The sequence below is a fragment of the Gossypium hirsutum genome, chromosome D01 (assembly GCF_007990345.1).
Source record: "Gossypium hirsutum isolate 1008001.06 chromosome D01, Gossypium_hirsutum_v2.1, whole genome shotgun sequence".
NCBI lineage: Eukaryota > Viridiplantae > Streptophyta > Magnoliopsida > Malvales > Malvaceae > Gossypium > Gossypium hirsutum.
Window position 1 is genome coordinate 22,925,072 of NC_053437.1, and position 8,601 is coordinate 22,933,672.

General features: G+C 32.2%; 1 pseudogene; it reads right to left on the bottom strand.

Annotated features, from left to right (window-relative positions):
* Positions 1–382: 382 nt before the first annotated feature.
* LOC107920913 (beta-hexosaminidase 3-like) lies at positions 383–8,184 on the bottom strand (annotated as a pseudogene).
* Between the last annotated feature and the right edge of the window lie 417 nt (positions 8,185–8,601).

An 8,601-nucleotide genomic window follows, 5' to 3' on the forward strand; every position in this document is an offset into this window, starting at 1 on the left:
ATTATCTTAAATCCTTAGATCTAATATGCAATTTTATGTATAAATTTTTATTTATTACAATTATACACTTGAAATTTTGATTTTAATTTAATTGTATACACTAAAAAATAAATATATTCATGTATTATTTATTTTCCTTATTGGATTAATATAATTATTTGTATGCAATATATAAATGTAAAATGGTGTTATATCGATAATATTAGTGATTTACAAAAAATTAAATTAAATTAAAATTTCATTAATTGCACATAATTTATATATAACATTTCGGAATAAACCAACCAAAGATATTGTTTTTATGTTTTTCCCAAAAATTTGTTGAAAACTATTGTCATTTGTCACTAGTTCCATAAGAAAATAAAATTTGCTTTCCAATCTATTGATGAAATTATCTAGCCTTTTATTAGATGCCTCTATTAATCATTATCTATGATATATAAAAATGTGTGAAATGACTTGTTTAACAATTGGTAATCATCATTAAAAAGTGGCTCCACAAATTATTGCCTATAGCAAGAACCTGGACCTTCAGGTGCTGCGCGGCCTAGTCCAGCTACCGGAGCAGCTGCAACTCCTCGTTGATTCAGTAAACACCTAAAATGTGCTAACCTTCCAGTTACATCTCTTGGATTCTTTGCCAATTTGTCAAAGGGTGTCCATAATCGCTCTGCAATTTAGTTTCAGACATGAGGGAGAATGAAGAATGGGATGAAAACACAATACCAAGACAATAAGAAGTTTTCTATATTAAATCAAATTTAAAATTTATAAGGGTCACCCCAGCAGCGTCGTTAACCGTTAATTTGTTGATGTGGCTAGCAATTATATTGTTGACATGGTGGTCCACTTCCACATCAGCAACAATAAAAAAATTATTTTAAATTATTTAACCATTTTAAGTGCAATGATTAAAATGTATAAATAATATAAAACAATATTTTTTTATTTTGCTGACTTGGACAATCACATCAGCAACATAATGACTGACTAGCAACAGTTAATGGTCATATCAGCAAATTAACAGTTAACAACGGAAGCCACTGGTTAAAGTGTTTAATTGATTAATTTTAAACATTTGAGAGCTTAATTGAGTGTGTTTTTCACAGAGGGACTTAAATTAATTTTTTTACAAAGTTCAGGGGCTTTTTTTACCCCCTTTTCTTTTATAATGAAAAAACTCAATACTTTGTATTATATATGGGAGCTCCCAGGTTCTGACCTAATAATTCCAACCTCTAGACATTTTATTATTATGCATATAGCAAAGAACACCATAATATGCATGTAATCTAATATTAAGTACCTGCAGCTGCAGCTGCACGTGGCCATATGGTTTGTTCAATATCTGAACCATCAACTGTTTCACCCCACATGCATACCTCTCCTCCAATAACTAATTTCTGTTGCTTTAAGTTTGTAATATTTGTAAGCGGCTCATTCGCATAGAATTCCTGCCATGGAGTGTCCAAGTGGTCCAAGTACCATTTGTCCTGGTTGCTTACAATACACCTTAACCCAGATGCAACCACTCGTTGAGCAACACCACCACCAAGCCTGCCAAACAAATCTCAAGCAAAACTTCAACCCACATGAACTCTTGAATCAAGCAACTTGCAACAACATTTCTAGATCCAAGTTGACAATAATGGTCTCTAGTTCAATGTTTATTTGTTGTTTAAAAGTTAAGAGAATTCCAATCTAGCTACTTGCAAAAACTTTTTAAAAGTAAAATAGTTTAAATTTGATTTTAGTTAATCAAAATGATAAAGCCTAGAAAAACATTTGACAGACGTTGATAAATCTGTAATAGAACTGGCTGATCCTATCCATCTTTTTAAACAGTGGCTGTCTAAGAATGGCTGCACCATGTACTTGAACCTTTTAATGTCAAGAGATGGGAATTGGGATCACAACTAAAGATCAAGTTTGCAAGTAGGAAACTGTCCTTGCAAACAAGCCAATGTAGGTATTAGTATGTCAAAAGCTAACAATACTAGTGTGTATGACTCAAGATTTAATTGTTCTAGTTCAAACCTCCAACTTCCAGAAAGATTTTGAAAGTAAGAAGGTAGTTCAATTTTTGTTTTTATAAATTGAAACCAGTTCACTAATTTGATCAATTTATACAAATTCCCAAGATTGTTTGAACTGGAGCGGTCAGTCAGACTGGTCGGACTGCGGACCAGCTGGGGTACCAGTCCAGAGAAGGGCATTGAGCAGTTGACCCGGGAACCGGTATGGACCGGTTGAACAGGATTTTTAATATTTCTTAATAATTTATTTAATCGAACCAGTGGCCTGACTGGTCGACCATCCATCCGGTTCTGAAAACTCTTCAAATTTGAACTGGATTTCTGAACACGTACTAAGGCTTTAAAAAAAAACCATAGAAGAAAATGCACAAACAGAACTAAGATTCAAGTTTTCTAGTAGTATGCTTCACTCGTGAACACTCGAGTATGACTTGTTCATTGTCAATCTGGACTCGAGCTCAAGCCACAAAAAGTAACAAGCCAAGTTCAAGCGCTTTGATATTACATCCAAATAATCTTTTTTTTTTCTATCAAACCTTGTTCTATAAAAAGCTGAGGAATCCACTTGAAACAGGTTGTAAGGCTCCATGCTAATCAACTATTTAAATGATTTAATCAATTTAACTTTCTCACATCCTTTAGTAGTAAGAATCCTTGTTATTCTAAAGTATGAATTATAATGTGATCAATTCAATTAGAATATATTTGAATTTTAGGAGGGTATTTTGTCTTCAAAATCTTCTCAGCCCTAAACTACTTTAGTATATAAAGTGTAGAATTATAGATTAATTCTCTGCAACTGAAGAAAAAGGCAGCATTTTCTTTGAGTTTTATAAAACTTTAATTTGCAAAAGGAAGCAGCATCATATCTGTCTATGTAAGAACATAATGCATACATTCTCTAGGTTTGAGTGATAAAGATTAGGAGATACCAGTTGTGAACGACAGTCTTCCGGCTCAATTTATTGCCAAAGTCATTGAAGGTCTCCTCCCTGTGATGTTCTATATGTGAATAGGATGTATAATATTGTTGTTTGGCTAAATAGCTCGTATAAGATGAATACCAGTTAATAATTTCATATCCATGAGATAAAGCTATATTTTGTGCTCGCAAGACAAAGTACTGATATGCTTGAGATTCATTCATACCATGCTTTTTTAACCTGAAACCAGTAGCAAGAACGTAAGAGGTGCTGTAGAGAACACAATAATATCAATTCCATCTTGAATCAGGAATTAAATGCAGTTTATAAGTATGATGTTCTTGTACTATATACATGAAATAATGGAACAACAATAAAGTACGTTTTAAGCAGTGGCAGTGTTAGTGAGTGTTGAGTGCATCAAAGGAATGGCAGAGGAAATTGATGAAATAAATAAATTTATATCGACAGCAAACTAGAACTCTTCCCACTAGCCGAGGGCAACTAAGATAATGTTACATAAAAAATCACTAAAAACATGGGATCATAGAAGCTTCTCTTTCAACCAGTCAGTGGCATCAAAATTTTGCTAGGTGACAAGCTAATGCTTTCACTTGCCTATGAAGAAATAATAGGAAGAATAGGACACGGATGTTACTCAGAATAACAAAAAGCAGGATAGATCTTTGGAAAAGAACAACAGTCACATTTCCATCAAGTTTCTAACAAGGAATAAAACTGATAAACCAAATAGATATTTATTTTCATTCTGTGGTTTAGCAAATTAACATGTAAAATCCTAAACTTCTTACCAATTTCTTATACGAGGAGTTGTTGTCCAACAACCTGAATTAGAAAAGAAAGAGGTTGGATCAATAAAGTATTAACCTCGAATTGAAAAGATATAAATGTACACTTCAAACAATACAAAAGCATATTTCAATTAATTTTCAAGTTAAACAGTAAAGGTCTAGGAAGTCAACATCTATCAACCTACACAAAAGAAGTTAGGTTCTTTAGAAAGTTTACTTAGAAAATATTGCTGAGATACAAAAACCCATAACGTCCAGAATAAAACCCTCTTTATTTGTTTCTCATCTCCTTCACTTTTTTCTCTATTGGGGGGGGGGGAGTTACCAGATAAGTTAGAGCCTAAGAAATGAAATTCCAGATGTCATATTATCAGAGATTTCTGGATGCATGGATTCTCAGCAGCTAAAGGTCACAGAATGTGATTTAGAATTTTAATATAAGCCTGACCAAAATACCTTCTCCATGGTTGGACAATAAAAGCAATCAAAATGAGTTGATTTCTAATAATAGAAAGAAACAAGTTCAAGAAATGTTTGAAAGACTAGGGTCTGGTGTACGAAAACGTTATAAATCATGACCATCCAAGGAAATGTAAGGACTGCCATGGAAAGGCTGCCCATATCTACCACAGAATTTTTTGTAAGATAATAGTTTTATCCAAAAAGAAGCCTCAAAACCAAAAGTTATAATTTGCACGATATATCTATAATAATATACAAGTATATAAGATAGTATGATTTTAACTTACTTGTATTAACTTCATCACCTCCCAAGTGAACAAATTTAAAATTAAAGATCTTGCTGAAATCTGAAACAAGAATTTCATTTTCATTTTGTTATATAAGGGAAAGGAAAAAATTGAAGGGTGATTTCATTATAGAAATAATGACATCGAGGGGTAAGTAAGGAGATCACCTGAGAGAATTCCGTCTATTACTTTAAATGTAAATTCATTGCTGATATCAAGTGGCTGTTGACAGTCCTTGGAGGGCCATAAAGAAGGATAACCAGTCCCCCTTAAGAAAATTAAACCACAGTTACGCAAACATTTAGGACAAGGTCAAAAGCATAATATAATTTTTGGGCATGCATCTTAGTTCAATTCCACAATATCTATCCCCATTTGTTGTGTGTATATTAAATATGCAAGAACCGCAATTTATGATAATTTGAGTCATGAAAATCACATAGATAGTTGCAGACAAACGGTCCTTTAATGACCATAAAGAAGGACAACCATTTCTCCTAAAGAATTAAAACACAGCAACTAAAAACGTTTTAGGACAAGGCGTGCATATAAATTTTTTAGACACATCCTAACATCAAGTTTTCAATATTATCTGTGCTTGTTGGGTGTATTCAATCATACTTGTTGGGTGTATTCAATCATAAGCATTTTAGTATATGTTAAGTACGCAAGAGCAACTATTTATGATAGTTTGGGTCATGTAAACCACACAGATAGTTGGCTATTGCACCCAACTCTCTCATACGGCTAGTCCTGGTCTTAGAATTTCCGTCAATGTTAAGGTAGCACCACAACTTTTAAATAAAGAGAATTTGAAACTCTTCTTATTTCTTCTAGAGAAGAAATTATGCAATTTAGTTATTGCCAAGGATTCTGTCAATTCGTCCTCCGAAAATTCTTCACTCTTATATTAAGATAATCATTGTTAAACGTACCGGCCTAAAGGTGATTAATTATCAGAAAGCTTAATTTCACTTCGTACAACATTCATTCACTAAATATAAAAATACAATCCGAAATTTCCATCATTACTTTAAGGAGCTATAGCTGCAATTTCCAGATAACCTTTATGACAGGCAAAAAATTAGCATCTTCATCTGTAAAATATTGCTTATTTGCAAAAGAAAGAATGTTACTAACAACAAAAATCTACTATAAGAATGGAGAAAGCATATGATACCATGAGAGAGCATGTCCTGGAACATCAATTTCAGCCAATACATTTATTCCTCTTTTTGAGCATAACTGCATAGATTAAAATAAATAGATCAAAAAGAATTGAAGTACTCAAAACAATAATTATCATATGGAAAAAGAAAAGAAAAGAAAAGAAAGGAGAAAGACATGCCTCACAATATCAGCAGCATCAGCCACTGTATATCGCTCTGAGGGTGAATAAGCACCATCCCACAGTTTAGGATATGATGGTATCTCCAAGGGAAAGATTGTGTATCAACAATGTGCCAATGCATTACATTCTGTATGAAAGCAAGAAAGAGTTACCACTTATAGGCTAATTATTCTGGTGTTATTAAACAAATCAATCCACAAGGTCAAAACAATGAGGAGAAAAAGAATTATTCCAACTGAAATTTGTCGTAAATCTTACCAACTTTGCATAGGACATAGAATCAATAACCTTCTTAATAACTGGCACAGGTAAATAGTGACGAGACGTATCTACACCAGTTGAATCAAAAAACCAATTATTACTTGGAGACAGAATACAGAAAACAGAGTTAAGATATTATTCTATCATCATATAATTCTCTCCGACCTATGAAGATTTGCAGTTTAACTGCCATTCCACCTTTCATGTTGGTTGCTGAGAATGTAGAACGGCCAAAATGGGCAAGAAAACAACATATTTTGATAATACCTAACAGCTAAAGCAATAGCAAAATGAAGTCCCTAATTTTCAATGCAAGTAAAAGATTGATTACCAGATACTGTATTTTAATTGGAAACCAATACCATTAAAATCACTTTAACATTTCTTAGAAGAAAAGAAAGTATCTCACCAATCAAGAGGCCTCGATAAGAAAATCTTGGCTGATCAATAATAGTCCATGGTGACATGTCAATTTGAAGGACCCTGCTTGTAACGCTAAAATAACATAATTGGCTGAATGTCTGCACCATTGTACAACAAGCTGTATATTCTAAGAATTTTACGATTTACAAATAATCTTGGCAACAAAGATTATACTGGTACTAACCTGAAGCCCTTGTAAAGCGCCATAAACTGTCTTTGCCTGCATGAGTTTATTATAAAATTAACAGTTAAAGCCGGAATAAATCTAAGGTCAAAAGTTGACCTTTCTTAATTAAATTATTTTATATTGTAGTTAAATTTCAAGAATAGACTAATTTTAATGCATATTGTTCAACCTAAGAAGACTCAGAAAACACAATCCTATCCTACCATAAATATATATATACAGTACAAATAAAAAGGGTAAACTACAATATTAGTCACTAAACTATGGGTAAATTCTCGTTTTGGTCAGTGAACTAAAAAAATTATAATTTAATCACCGAGCTATTTAAAAGTTTCATTAAACTGCTAGATTATTAAGATTATTAAAATCGATGCTATATGGCTTTCTCTGTTTGTATTGTATGCACTAATCGAAAGCTTTCTTTCATTTTCTCTTCTAAGTCATAAATCTACTAATCAAAATTCAAAAAATTTTCTTTTCCAATCTCTGACGCTGAAAGTAAGTTCTTTTACTTGTTGCTCATTAGCAGAATTAAAAAAAAAACTTGACAATCGTAATATTTTTTTTAGTTGACCAAATCGAAAAGTAGTTTGCCCAAACAAAAATAATGAAGCATAGAGGGGCGATAAAGGATTAGTTGTCTGCACCTCAAGATGGGCGTAAGCCGGTTTTTCCGGTGATGGGACTATTAATTTGTACGATTCATCAACGCCGTATTGTAGCTGCAATCAAAATCACATCCAAATCAAACACTCCCACAACGTTTCGGTTACTCTTAGCTTCGCTATCAGCTATTTTAGAATGAATTTATAAACAAACAAAATATATATATAGTTCAACCCTCCATATTCTCAGACAACGATGTTTCTTTCTTTCTTTTTTTTAATATCTCAATCTCAAATCTTTAATTTTCTATTTTTTTAATAAATAATAATAATAAAATTAAAGAAGAGTAAGGGAGGAACCTGGCCGTTTGGAGAGGAAATAATGATATGCAGACCCTGGAGCAAAGATGAAGAGTTGAAGGCAGAGAAATTGGCATCAATAACGTGATCCAGTTTGATGAGAGCAAGCATCCGGTCGAATGCGTCTTTGAGTATTTCAGACCCATAGTTAGAGGAGAACCCGAAATCGTTGGTCAAGTAAAGGTGAGTATGGCCGTAACTCACCGACGCCGGCATTGGCCATATCTTCACCGGACTACTCTGGCCACTCGCTAGCACCCCCGCCATTAGCAGCAAAACATAAATCAACATTTCACTCCCCATTTTCCCCATACTTCTCCTCTCCCTAATTTTACACTAAATAAATACTTGTTTCCAAATGCTAAATCGCACTTTATATGCAGACAGCAAAGCTACCTGCTTTTTTTCTTTTTTTTTATCTTCCACTTCGATATAGGGGTTGGTGATCTTGCAAAGAACTTTTATAACCGATAGCTTTCACTCCCTGCCATGCCCGGGAATTAATAACTAAATAAAAGTACTTTTTTTTACATTAAAAAATTATTATTAAATATTTAATATTTTAAAATAGATTAAAATAGGTAATAAATCTGAATTTAGTCATTGTATTTTTATTTTTAAAAATTTATTTTTTTTATTTTTTTAGATTTTAAAATTCAAATTTAATTGTTAATATTAAAATTATTTTATTAAATTCAAACTTGTTACGTCATTTTTTAGTTACATTATTATTAAGTGTGTATTTTTTTTATTTGAAAATGCCACATCAACAAATTTACAAAAAATAATGTTAACAATTAGATCTAAATTTTAGAATTGGAAAGTAAAGAGATTAAATTCTTAAAAATAAAATACATTAACTAAATTTTAAATTTTTAAAAATACAAAAATTAA